This window comes from Patella vulgata, chromosome 2, assembly GCF_932274485.2.
Source record: "Patella vulgata chromosome 2, xgPatVulg1.2, whole genome shotgun sequence".
In the NCBI taxonomy this organism is placed as follows: domain Eukaryota; kingdom Metazoa; phylum Mollusca; class Gastropoda; family Patellidae; genus Patella; species Patella vulgata.
In genome coordinates, this window is record NC_065880.2 from 13,015,067 (window position 1) to 13,030,188 (window position 15,122).

The following is a 15,122-nucleotide window of genomic DNA, read 5'->3' on the forward strand; positions in this document are numbered from 1 at the left end:
GATAATGTATTTTCTAAACCTTTTCTTCGATTCTACACCAAAAAGTCAATAAAAATCGCCATGCAAAAGGGGGGGGGGGGAGGGAAAGGGAGAGAAAGACTTACGCCCTACATTCGTAAATAATAGAGTTATCTTTCCATTTTTATTTTGAAATTAACCTTATTCCATGCAGGACAACTTTGTTGCTTGTGAGCTATAATGTACCTAGCCAACCCTAGGTTGGGAGAGTTGGTTGTCAGAGACTAAAGATCATTATGTTGTTGTTTATGTTATGCTAATGCCATACTTCATGCCATGCTAAATGGGTATGTGGTTAGGGAGGTGGGGGGTTTGGGGCGGGGAGCTTTGCAGGATTGAATGAACCCAAAATTATTTTCCGACCTACTTTGTTAATCATCTACCAAAAATTGTTCGTATTTTGGACTGCTATGGAATTACGAAAGTAATAGCGTTCGCCATTTTACAATAAACTAACTGTGCATCGGCTAAATCTATTTGTTAAGGCCAGCTCAATTTTGGTCGCTGAAGTGTAAATAAGGTTAGTGCACGTGATTGTTGGCGAGCTTGTAGGGTATAGCGTGAGGGTAAGCATTGGGGCTATGTCCAGGGCTAGGGTTAGGGTTGGGATTAGCGCTAGCTCTGTTTTCATCTCGTGACCTATGACGAAAAATTGAGCTGGCCTTATCATTTAGCACTAACCCTGTGCATCATATGATTTGAAATTAACTATACGCGTCATTCTATATTTTCAGGCTTCTAGGTGGTTTTCCAAGATCCAGTATTACTTGATACCAAATAAATCGACGTAAATATCCTAATGTTGTTGGAATAACATCAAACCATCGGCCGAAAAGGTGTTAATACAATACCCAGTACCGTATCATAGCAACGGATTAGTGACATCATATCTATATGCTACGTGTATTCATAAAACCACATAGATTATTGTTTATTCAACTATTCTTTAGTTTTTATCATTGGATTTTAATGTTATTTCAAGGTTGCTTAAAACTAACGGGTAAGGAAAAAAATTGTCAGACATGTTTCAATGTTTGAATCTTTTGGGTTATTTATTTGTTCTGTGATAGAAATTGTTTTTTGGGTATACACATTTTACTAGTACCAAATTTATAAATGGTCAACAAGAAAATTGAAATAACAAAGGGAGGAAGGCCATAAAGGGTCGGTATGAACAAACTAGTCTCTATCATCCAGATAGATGCGTTGTTGTCAACATTTGAGAGTCTCGGTCACCATTGGCTAGATTATCCGGCCATTTACACTATCATAAACAAAGTCTAATTGAGGTAACTAAAACACTAAAACAAGATTCTGACGCCCATGAAATTAATTTAAGAATGCCATTCAGGAAATCCATTTGATTGCATTGCCAGTTCAATATCCGCCACTCTTAATTCTTTTTATAGTAAAATTTCTCTCTATGTTGTTTTTTTTTTAAATTACTCCTAATTTGTCGTCACGATTCATGTTTGTTTATATTAATGCAAGAATTATGGGATTTATTGCGGGAAGGGCGCAACTCTTACTTGACTTGACCAAAGATACTGGATAATCAACCACATACAAAAAACCTCGGGTTACGCATGGTCAATGGAACTTCTCGTCAAATATTGACAACGTTCCCAGTTCTGGGTGACCGAGACTATGCACAAACTGACTAACCCTGGCGAAGAAGTTGTTAATGTCTATCAATGCGATAAGTTTGTTACATTTTAATATTAAAACTTATCTTTTTACACACAAAATAAATAGACCTACTTATTATCCTTTCAAAATAAATAATAAACAAGCTTTTGGTAACATTTACCAATAGTAGCCATCAACTGAGAGATACTAGCTGTCCCCAACCTTTATCGTTATATCTGCAACTGATACCACGATTGGAATAAAAACGTAATTTTTGGTCAGATTTTAACACGTGGGTATACAATCAAAAGGGGCAATGAAAGAAAACATCATATTGTGAGTTAATAATGTATTTTATTTTGGACAGTCGTTTCCAAGGTCAACGTGATAATGATACGTTCACCCCTGCAGCACTTTACTCTGACCCTAAAAAATGACACCAAAGGCGACATTAACAAATAGTCCAAATAAAGAATCCCCTTGAAGATATTTATCTAAATCGATCAACATAATGTTAAACCACAAGTTATGTTTAAAACAGATATTATATAGATATGGATATCCGTTCATTGTTATCATTCTCATATTCATCATTATTATGTAGGTGTATACATCTATTGTTAATTATTAATTTCAGTAATTAGTTGATCTAATTTTTCTGCTCTATAACATCTTCTAGTGTATATCTAAAATTTGTATTGACAATAAACTGCAGGATACTACTATATAGATTTTGGTTTCTATAATATTTCATCGTATGGTGTCGACCACAACTATGATTACATACGATGAAATTGGATCGTTTTTTTTTTAATTTTGTTTTAACGTTATACAATATTTGCGTTTGAGTTAGAAAGCGCCATGGCAATACTTCGATGTTTTATAGTGTAGAGGGAGCCACGGTGGCTAAGTGGGTAACACAGTGGCTCGCCAGCCTGCATTGAGGGGGGGGGGGGGGCTGGCAAGGACAGCTGTCTAGTCATTCGGATGAGTCGAAAATCCGAGGTCTCGTGTATGCATTGGCATGTACGTAAAACGTCCCTTGGCAGTTGGCAAAATTTCCCTCATAGCACAGTGTATGGCCTATGCCCGTCTTCATTACCCCAGTAGGACGTTAATTCCCATTCCATTCCGAGGAAAGGGAATTTAACGCCCACTCAGCACAAACTAGGTCATTGCGGGACTAACAATAATTGGTGGTCTTCAGCGAGGGGTGGGGTGGGGCGGAGTACCCGGAAAAAACCCGTGAGGCTGGGCAGGCGACCTTACTTCTTGGGATAGAAGCCATTACGGGACTAAAATATGATTCAATTTTATTTCAATAATTCGTTTGCGCGTAGTGGTCTTCAGCGTGAGGGGGGGGGGGCGGATGGGCTGGCGACCTTAGTTCTTGGGATAGAAACCATGATACTTAATTCAATAACATACATTGTAATCTAAAGCGCATGTGGTAGACTCCACTTCCTCCAACATAAATGTAGAGATCTGTGATAAGTGCTTGGATATAAAAATAAATGAAATGAAATGAAATGGGGTTTAACGTCCTACTGTTCTGCTCCTATCCTGGGCTAATGAAGACGGGCATACGCCATACAGTGTGCTATGAGGGAAATTTTGCCAGGGCAGCGGCACTATCGCCTACTCTTATATCGAATTCCAACTGCCAAGGGATCTTTTACGTGCATTCCAATGTATACACGGGACCTCGGTTTTTCGTCTCATCCGAAGGACTAGACAGCTATCCTTGTCAGGCCCTCCGTCCTGCATCACTGACAAGGGGGAACCACGCCGGAAAATCTGGATGAGATATAAAAATAAGATTGGAAACAAGAGTTAAACTTTTTAATTGTGTTATAATCATCAGTGTCCGACATCTGCAATTTAATCAATCTGATTAAAATACACATCTATATTTCGTTTCGGTTTTTTTATACTTTCCATGGCCTACACTACATGAAGATCTGACCGGTTGTAGCGATAGGTCGCGTCAGAGGTCATACGAGCGGCTTTTGACCCTATGACGTCACACGTTTTATTAACCAATCAGCAAAACACGCCTTAAGCTCGCCGTAACAGACCGTTTCATTGGCTAAACCCTCACACCATTCAGAACATGTCAATGATAACAACTCTTCCAGATCCTAGTGTAGTAACGACAAGTAAATTGAAATTTTGAACTATAAAAACGAAACGAAATAGGATCTGTGTTTTAATCAGATTGCAATTTAATTTGTGACCGACAGCATAACACAGCAGCAGCTCTTGGTTGGAAAATGTCATATATTTGATAAATGACATTGTTATGAACACCATCGGCAGGAAGAGCGTCCGTAGATGTGCGTGCACATAAAAGAACCCTTGACAGTTGGAATTCGAATTATGAGTAGTCCGTAATGTCGCTGTCCGGGCACAGTTCCCCCATAGCGAACTGAATGGCGAAGGCCCGTCTTCATTAGACCAGTCGTACAGAACATTTACTAGCCCTGCTGTTTTGAACACAACCTTCGATAAGTGAGTCATAGAAATGTCGAAATTTTCGAAAAAGTAAATGATTCATATTTCGAAAAATGCATTATCTAAGGAATGTCTTAGAGAAAATTGCGGAATAAATGGAAAAATGGGTTTTAGTCGTGCTGAAACTGTATTGACCACCAACAATCATATTAGACACCCGGGTTAAATACATCGGACTGAACATACAGACTGTGGATCCATAGACTGATATATGTAATGGAATATTAGCGAAGAAGGCTAGTGATTGGTTCCAGCTAGGGTGATTTTCCTGACAAAACTCCCTATCTTCGAAATCCCACTTAGTAATTTAGCCTCGCATGTAACTCCAGGGTGATTTCATTTTCTGTGACAACCACCAAGATTGAAATCAAAGAGTGAGAGATTGACGTATTCCCTATGCTGGTCTCGTTGAAAAAATTACCGGATGGATACAAACTTGCATGTAGCCTATGGTTCCCCTCCGATCTTTCTGGTCATGGTCCTTCGTGTGCTGCCCGGGGTTGGTGTTGTCCGAATGACTTAACGAGTGCACATTAGATCATAAGGTTTGTCACTTAGCCTTTTGGCGTGGGTTCGATTGACAGCTTAAATAGGCGAACAGCCTTCCTAGATTTCTCTCAGCTACTAGTTTCGTTCTATTCAAACTCTTCAGGCTTGGTTGAGGATGTGCGGTTGCCCCCACGTTATTGTTGACAAGGAGTAGGCTGGCCCATCCAACCTCCTGGGGTTTTACCGGGTCCGCCTGTTGCCTCGCAAGGCTAAAGACCCCTACGCGCAAGCGAATTATTCGAATAAAGTCGAACCATGTGTTTGTGTCCAATGGAAGATAAATATCTAGATGAATTGCCTTCTAACGGTCACTGCACACGGGTCAACATTACTTTGGAATCTTGTGTATCGGTTTCGTGACGAAAATATCCCCGATCGTTGAACAAGAATGATCACACACACTCTTGTCATCATTGACGCGAATAATATGAAAATGGAAATGAAATGAAATGGGTTTTAACGTCCTAAAGGTTCTGCTCCGAGGACATTACAGTGTGCTATGAGGAAAATTTTGCAGGGACAGTTTCGTTACGGCCGATTTTGTCCAGGTGTAGTTCACTAATAAACTGTAATTATATTTAATAGAATGGCGACTTGTATATCCAGTTCATTACTAAATACCTTTGAAATATAAGGGTAACTATTTCACTGGTCTTTTGGTAACAAAACAACAAATGAATACAAAAAATATGTTAATGATCCCTATGATGATCAGTAGCTCAAGTTTAGATATGGAAAACATAAAATAGTAAATAACAATTTAATTACATGCTGAATGGATGAATAATGATTTGGGGCTTTTGATACACATACGTAATAACACATTTAACAGTTTAACCTCCTGTTCATATTTATTCCCCCGTTTATGTTAAATATGTTTAATTCACACTAACTAAAAGTTCAATAACAAAAATAACAGCCAATAAATACTCTAATTATGAAACCTCTGGTAATTTAGCATTCATAATACGAAATTTGAATTTAGTAAGGTACAATAATGCACTAACAAAAATAACAGCCAATAAATACTGTAATTTAGCATTCAGAATACGAAATTTGAATTTAGTAAGTTACAATAATGCACTAACAAAAATAACAGCCAATAAATACTCTAATTATGTAACCTCTGGTAATTTAGCATTCAGAATACGAATTTTGAATTTAGTAAGGTACAATAATGCACTATAATGTATTTTGTCTGATTGAATACCAACTACTTAGGCTAAAGTCAAATTGCTCATGAGTTCTTTTTATATAGATTTTAGTTGAATGTTTCTCTGTAATTCTCGGCACTATGTCATGGTGAACCAGTTTCTCTCTTCTTTATTTCTTTTTGCCGAATCCGAAAACACCCTCATGAAAGTTCTGGACATGACATAAAGCATCTTTGCCCTTATATGGATTCCATGAAACCAAGGAAACGGCTCTTTCAACAGCAAATATACCATAATCCGAATTTAAACTATTTAAACTCATCATCATTTGGTCGAAGAAAGATGGCGTTCCACAACTGAAGACGGCAAACTGAAAGTAGAAAAATAACGTGAATCAAATTTCTTGCTGTAAGTTCTGAATATATTTTTGTAGCTATAAATCATAAGATGTTTTACGACTTTATTTCTGTACAACTGAAGACGGCAAACTGAAAGTAGAAAAGTCACGTGAATCAAATTTTTTGCTGGAAGTTCTGAATATATTTATGTAGCTATGAATCGTATTTCTGTACAACGCGTGACGGCAAACTGACAGTAGAAAAATCACGTGAAGAAATACCCACCCTATTAGGGATAACAGACAGGTGTTTATAGGCGTCCATGATAATACCAGCTGCTCTCAGTCTTAAAACTTCCGTAGTATAGTTTTTCATTACTTCAGTATAAGCACTTAATTCACCTGAAAATAAATTAAGAAAAACCTTTCAAACAGAGGTTACGGATATTGGGAAAAAATAGTTCAACGAACGATAGCCGCGCAAAGCGTGAAAATATATCTGATAATTAAGATGTTCACAAGCTTAAAATAAATCTGTTAAACACTGTAGAATCTATCATGTTCGCAAGGTTTTCGGAAAAACGGGAAGTTGTGTTTTTGGAGGGGGGGGGGGGAGGGCTTTAGAGAGGAAGGTCAGTGGTTTAACGTTCACTCGAAACAAACTAGGTCATTTCGTGACTAACATATGGTTTAATTTTATTTCAATAATTCGCTTGCGCATAGGGGTCTTTAGCAGTGGGGGGAAACCGGAGGACCTGGAGAAATCCACGAGGTTGGACAGGCGGCCCTACTCCTTGTCACGTACAACCGGGGATTCGAAACCACGCCAGTCGACTCAATGACAGACTTTATGATACAGCGCGCGCACGCTAACCATTCAGCCATCCACCCCCCACCCCCCACCCCCAACGATTTAATCAGACTGTATGGAGTATCTTACTTACCGGGTGACTCAACAACTGTTTCAAACATATAAACACGGGAACATGGTAGAGCTCGTAAAGGAGTGTAAGTTAAATCCCGCTGAACACCCACAAATGTGGCGAAAGCTTCAAAGGCATACATCGGGATGGTTTCTATTTCTAATCCAAAATTAGTTACTCCCATTGCAATGTCACACAATGCACCAGGTGCGGAGGCTTTTACAACTGAAAACAAATGTCAAAATTAATTTAAAATATTAATCAAGGAAAACATTAACTGGCTATCTTTTTTAATACATGTAAGGTAGGCGTAGCTGAATTAAAAACTCTCACAATTTCCGGCTCCTCCAATCAATTGGCCGTCTCCTGCTGTGAAACAGTCAATATAATTCGTTTGTGTGGTTTTAATGAATTAGATATTTAACACAATCAAAATTCTGTCCTGAACTCTAGTTTCAGGGCCGAAACTAGCTCAGAGCAACGAGGGGGGCGGGGGGCGGAAGTGTTCTCACGGGTGCTGTAAAATTGACGGACAATGTATATCTATTGTTTGTTTATGGTCGAACTTTTTTTTTACAGGGGTGCCCCCCCCCCCCCCCTTTAGTTATGGGCCTGACTAGTCTCTATCATTCAGACAAATTTTGTACGAATATTAGTCTAGATGGGCTGTCAATATTTGAGAAAAACTAGGTCATTGGCTAGATTATCCGGTCTTTTAAGCTATCGTGTATAAATATAGTCTCGGTCACCCAGAACCTCCAAGTCTTCAACGTATAGAGAGTCTTATATCTGAGAACGTTGTCAATATTTAACGAAAAGTTCCATTGCCCATGCGTAACCGGGAGTTTGGTTTTTAATGTGGTTGATTATCCATTATCTTAGGCCAAGTCAAGTAAGAGTTGCGACTCCTCCCCGCAATAAATCCCATAATTCTTGCATTAATATAAACAAACATGAATCGGACGACGAATTAGGATTAATTAAAAAATCATAGATATGACCCACGAAGAGAGAAATTTTAGAATAAAAGAAATAAGAGTGTTGGATATTAAATTGGCAATGCAATCAAATGGATTTTCTCAAAATGGCATTCTTGAATTAATTTAGCGGGGGTAAATATCTTGTTTTAGGACTAGTTACCCCCCTTAGACTTTGTTTATGATAATGTAAAAGACTGGATAATCTAGCCAATAGTGACCGAGACTCTCAAATGCTGACAACAACGCATCCAGACTAATATTTGTAGAATATTTTTGTTCTGGGTGATAGAGACTAGTATAAATCTTCTTTTTTCAGTCAGAAAGCATAATAAGGGAGATAAATACCCCTAAAACAAGATGTTGATGCCCATGCAATTAATTTAAGAATAGCCATTTCAGAAAAAATATACTTGCATTGTCTGTTCAATATCAAACACTCTTTAATTTGTTATAGTAAAATTTCACCCTTCAAGGACGGTATCTTTGATTTTTATTAATCCTAATTTGCGTCTGTTTATAATAATGCATGGATTGTGTGATTTATTTCAGGAATGGACACAACTCTTTCTTCACTAAAACCAATGTGCTAAAACTGACCAGACCCTCCGTAAGTTGAAGACTAGGCGGTTCTGGGTGTCCGAGACTAGTCCCGAACAAGTTCTGAACAAATGCACACGGACAAACGGAACAGTTGTTCACATTATATTTCAACAACGAGCATACTTACTTGCCATAATTCTTGGTTCTCCAGCAACCTAAAATGAAAGAAGAAATTAATAACTTATATGTTTGAATAAATACAAAATGTTAAAAAGAAATGGCTCTTGTTTGCGATAATACTAGAGTTGAAAGCGGTTGTGAATCTCTATACTTAATAAATATTCATTAGTGATATGAATGTAAGCTGATAAAGTTTGTCATTTAAAGGAGCTAAGTCACCAACTCAATATTTTCCATAATATTCGAAATTAAAAGCACAAATGAGAATTCAATATTGGTCCATTTCAATCCATCAAGATGTTGTTTTGTTGCCGTGAAAATGTGGGATCATAATATCCAATATTTGAGCCACCATAAACGTTTTAAAATATGGTACACGAATCGTGTACCATGTCGTTTCGGACACAAAATCAACGAGAAAAGAAAAACATATCTTAAATTACAAGACGACACTAAATATTGTAATGGCCGATTCACAAATGTTAAAATAATAAAAAAAAAACAGTTTTGAACGGACGAAGCAGGCGTAAACGACTGTCGTTCAGTTTGGACTGTTCAAGTATTTTATCGAACATAACTGATTAGAAATTACAACTTATTAAAAAAAATTGAATATAAATTACTTTATATACACTCATATAACATTAAACATACATTATGCAAGAGCTAAATCTGCCTATTTCAGGTCTTTCTTTAGGTCCGAAATGCTATCTAAATTATTAATTAGACATTAATTAACCTATCCAGGCCATAATCAACTCTAGATGGCAGCGCTAGCCTGCGATCTTTAGTGGATTGTAAGCCGATTTACTGCATAACTTTCCTTCTCTATTAAACGATTAAATGGATAATCGAGACTATGCTGTTTATCGTACTGACTTAAGTAATGATGACAGAGGCTTATGGGAATTTCCGTTGCTTAGTTCTCGGTTCATAGTGGATCAATTTAAATGAAAATTTCACCAAATTGCCTTTACATTATTTAGTTTTTAATTATTATAGTGAGAACTGCCAACTCCTTACCGAATCTCCCATAATGTATCTTTAATATGTGCTTTTAGACCCATTTATGGTTTCAAAAAATAAAGTCACACGCCCTTTAACCAGGTCCCTAAAATTACCATACGAAACTTAGGTTGACTGTCTACAATCTGGTCCGCTCGAGAACAGACACGACGCTGGCTGGCCGACATTTTAATTTCTAAATTGCCGAAAACACTATACGACGAGAAGTTTTAGAATTAATTAGTCTGCTTTCATTTAATAAAATGGAAAATGTTTATGAAAGTGTGAAACTTTCTTACCTTAAATGTGTGAATCGGTTGTACTTTAGGAGCATAATTAAATAAAAGTTGAGCCGCTGCAACATATGATGGTCTAGCATAAAGAGGCATTCCCTGTACAGGATAACTAATTGTAATCATATAATATTCCCAATCAGCGTCAATAGTAGGGGGAATAACCTGGCCGTAGCCGCCACAATTTAGGAGAATAATAAAAGATAGCGTGGTACCGATTAAAATAACTGCGGACGGCATATTAAAATGTTGGTGGTGCCAGTCGTAAACCTAGAAAAGAGAATCACATACATAAATACATGCTTATAAACCTAAAATGCTTAAAGGCGGGGGGGGGGGGGAGACAAATGGGGTTTAACGTCCACTCGACACAAACTAGTCAATGTTATTTCAAAAATTCGCTAGCGCGTAGGGGTCTTTAGCAGTTGAAGGAAACCGGGGGGTCCGGAGAAAACCCACGAGGTTGGAAAGGCGACCTCTTCTCCTTGTCACGTACAAGCTGGGAATCGAAACCATGCCACTTGACCCAATGACAGACCTTATGATCAAATGCGCACGCGTTAACCATTCGGCTACCCTCCCCCACCCCGCTTAAAGGAATCCAGATACATTTAGTAAATCTTCATTTGTGATTTGAAGCTAATGTCTAAAATTGAAACCCCAAAGAAATCTCAAGACGCCGCAATACTGTATTGTATTGAAAAATATATTATTATAAAAATTGTAAATATGCTCTACGATGTTTAAAAGTAGATACCATACATAATAAGTGCTTAACAATAAAAAAGAAACAAAACAAAAACAAAACAAAAAAAAAACCCAAAAAACAATTACTATTCACAGAGCTAAATATTTTAAGTTAATTTCGTTTCAGAAAGTTTGATCGCGGCCTATATTAATTAAAATTTTATACTATGAATAATAAAATATTGACAAATAAAAACAATGACGTGTCATCAACGTTATAAAACTCTTAAGTTTTAATCTAAATGGTCATGACAACCTTTCGATGACGTCTGTTAATTTCGTTTCAGAAAGTTTTATAGCAGCCTATAATATTAATTACCGCCGCTAAACATTTGAGGTGACGTGGTACTAATTAGGCTGGTTTAAACACGATAAATCAACCTACGGATTAAACAAGACACGTGCGGACCTATATTAGTAATACATAAAATAGAAATAAAAACTGTAAACACGTATATTGACCATTTATAAATACAAAAATAAAAACATCCTATGGCCTTAAATGTACTAATTAACCTATGGTCTGGTCATTTAGATGTGACGTCATTGGGAGTGGGGGGGGGGAAGGACACTGATTCTTTTAAAATTTAGCTTTCTGTCTGTTTGTATACACATTACAATGGGCAAATCTACCGTTTTAACATTTTTATATATAATATTTTACATTAATAAATCAATAATTTTACATTGTTTTTTTTTGTTTTTTCGTTTCGTTGAGTTCAGAACATATCATGTGAAGGGTGGCTAATATATCACCACCAATGTTGATATAATTAGTAAAGATTTAAACGATAATTAATAATAATTAGACTGATTAGCCCGAGGTAGATGTCACGTATAATTCAGGTAGCTAATGTTTATGATAGAGATCAACTGAGATTTATAATAGCAAATCTGAAATGATATTTCTTGATCAGGAACTGTTCCCTAAGCGCTTCTCATCTTCTTTTTGTTGGGGGTGACCCTCTTCAAAAAAAAAAAAAAAAAAAAAAAAAGCCTTAGACTCTCTGCCGATGAAAGTAAGATTGACATGATTGTTCCTTGGACAATTGCGCATTCTTGTCTTCTTAAAGATACATTATGGAAGATTAGATAGAACTGGCAGTTCTCACTATAATAGTTAATCAAATTGCTTCACTCTAAGTGGAGAAAACCTCATTTTAAAATTATTGAAGCCTCTATTGCCATTGTTACTTTTGTCACGATCATAAACAAAGTCTCGATTATCCATTTTTGTGTTTAATCAACAACGGACGTTGAACAGCAGATCGGATTCAAATCCAATGAAATTCAGACACATAAGTTGGCACCTTGAGTTGATTATGGTTTTTTCATGTTATTAAATGTCTAATTAATAGTTTATTTAACATTTCAAACCCAAAGAAAGACCTGCAATAAGCAAATTTACCTCTTGCATAATGCATGTTTAAATACTGAAATCACGGAGTTTGGAAAGTGAACTTCAGATAAAACAAAATGATAATAAATCGATCAAGAGCTTATGGTATCTGAACCGAAAAGTTACCCCCACCCCACCGAATTCTTATAAAATAAACAGTGTTAGCGAATACGACACAAAAATACAGAACATATAATGTTTGGTAATTCGCGAGCTACATTTATACAAAAGAAAAACCCATGAAATTGTTCTAAACGATACGAATAGAAATGAAATGAAATGAGGTTTAACGTCCTACTGTTCTGCTCCTAACCTGGGCTAATGAAGACGGGCATACGCCATACAGTGTGCTATGAGGGAAATTTTGCCCGGACAGCGGCACTACGGCCTACTCTTATATCGAATTCCAACTGCCAAGGGATCTTTTACGTGCACGCCAATGTGTACACGGGACCTCGGTTTTTCCTCCCATCCGAACGACTAGACAGCTTTCCTTGTCAGCCCCTCCGTCCTGCATCACTGAAAAGGGAGAACCACGCCGGAAAATCTGGATGAACTTTCTCGGCCAATGCAGGGATCGAACACCCGACCTCCAGGCTAGTGAGCTAGCGTCTTACCAACTTAGCCACGTGATCCCCGATACGAATAGAGGCTTCAGAAGAGTTGCACAATAAAACATAGTCAAACAAATAAGAACGCATTATATGAAATAGCAACCGACCATGACGTCATCTCAGCATCTTGGATTATGAGATTTAAGTCCGCCGATGACGAATTTTCCAAAGCACAAGTTTTATTTTGAGACCGCTCGGAATGGCGGAGCATTTGACATTTTTCAAAGAGCGTCGCCGTAAGAATAACAAGAACGACATTACGGAGTACACGGAACAGGTTTCCTGTTCAATGATGATATACAATTAAATACACAAAAAAGACATTTTTCAAAGAGCGTCGCCGTAAGAGGGGGGGGGGGTCTATAGGCTTCTGCCTGTTCTCCAATCCAGTTTCTGTGATAAATATTGTTTAGAAAAAAAAAAGATGAACAAGAGCGACATTACCGAGTACACGGAACCTTTTTCTGGCTCAAATATGATATACAATTAAACATACATTATGCAAGAGCTAAATCTGCCTATTGCAGGTATTTCTTTAGGCCTGAAATGTTATCTAAATTATTAATTAGACATTTATTAAATCCACTCTCGATGACATCGAATACTTGAGATTTTAACTAGATTAGAACGGTTCGCCATCTAAAAATTTAATTTAAAAATAGGAAAGTGAGACGAAGTCTCGAATATACCAGTACCCTGGTTACACTATGCAGAATGAAGTAATTGAATGAAATTTTCAATATTTCCATTTTACGTTATCTATTTTAGTGCTATTATAGCAAGAACGGTCAGCACTTTATCCAAATCTTACATAATGTATCTTTAAATACACAAATAGGAGTTAGTCCATTCTGTCTACTGATTAAAATGAAATAATCATACTAGAATAATCTACAGAACAGAAAATTAAGATAATATCGTGAGGCTGGTCGTAGCTTGTAATTATATTCAAAAAGTATTCATTTCCGAAAACTATCCATTTGAACAAAGATACTAAAGTTCAAGAAAAAAGGCACGTCGCTGACGCAGTTTTGACAAATTAATGGAGGGAATGTCATTAGTATTTTAAAACGATTTAATATATTTTATCAAATTATCTTTCTTTTTTTTCGTCTTTTGATTAATGCCAATTCTCTTTGAAATTAAAATATTTTCTATGAGATATTGCAAATGATGCTACAGAATAATATTAGATAACTGTAATATAACTGACTATAAAAACTGCCTTCCTACCGTAATTAATATACAGGTATCTGCTAATCCTTTTAAAGGTAAATCGGCTAATGAATAAATGAAAATGAAATGAAATGGGGTTTAACGTCCTACTGGTTAGTCAATAAATAAAATAATGAATTTAATATAACTTCTTACCAATCACACAGATCGCGAATAGTAGACGCCCCTGTTTTATATGTGTATTAAAGGGTTCGCTACCTTAATGGTAAAAGTCCTATAAATCTGTCAGTAATTAAAATAATCAATTACTTATACTTAAGTAACCTTATGGACATTAACACGCGAATCGTTTTACGTTTAGAAATTACGTAACGGTAATAAGCTCGTTAAGCCGAAATATACCGGAAATATACCGGGAATACTGATATTTGTAGATTGTAAAGATTCGAAGTATTGCAAATTACACTAACACTCGAATTTAACTTGAAAAATTATAATGCATTTCCTCTCATCCCCTTTGTGCTGTCGAATTTTTTTCTATTACCATTATGATGCTGTTTGTGCGCATTTGACTGTGCCCCCTATTAATATCAGTTACGGTATTTTTTTTAAAAAATGGCGTGTTGCCATCAACTTCCTTTAACCATACGTGCACACCAGTCCTGGTTTAGTCCTCGATAATTTTCTATTAGAAATTCCTTACCTGTTAGATCAAGGTGCGAAAAATCTGTGACGACGATGAAAGGCAAATCGCGAATTTAAGCATTCAATGATGTGACCTTTTTGACACAAACCAACCCGTCAAACGATTGATGTATGAGTTTTTCCTGATTTGTATATTACCGTGGGCATAATCTAACACTTTTATTATTCACTTATCGACACATGTTCTTTAATAAACCTGTGTAATTTTTCTTCAGGTCATTCATTTGGCTGAAGATTACCAATAATCCGTATAATCCAGTATGTCTGCATACAAGCTATTATTATGAACAACTATTTCTGTCTTACCGAATCGCCCCAGACACGGTTAACCTAGGTCGACTAGTCTAAAGGTTCAAATC

The 15,122-nt window shown here is 36.7% G+C and overlaps 1 long non-coding RNA gene across 1 annotated transcript; it reads right to left on the bottom strand.

Moving 5' to 3' along the window:
- Positions 1-5,529: 5,529 nt before the first annotated feature.
- On the bottom strand, positions 5,530-14,785 carry LOC126812067 (uncharacterized). The gene is made up of 6 exons (XR_007675807.2): positions 14,762-14,785; positions 10,129-10,392; positions 8,832-8,859; positions 7,146-7,349; positions 6,488-6,603; positions 5,530-6,234 (listed from the first exon to the last, which is right to left on the bottom strand). It is a non-coding gene; the product is annotated as an uncharacterized LOC126812067 (long non-coding RNA).
- Between the last annotated feature and the right edge of the window lie 337 nt (positions 14,786-15,122).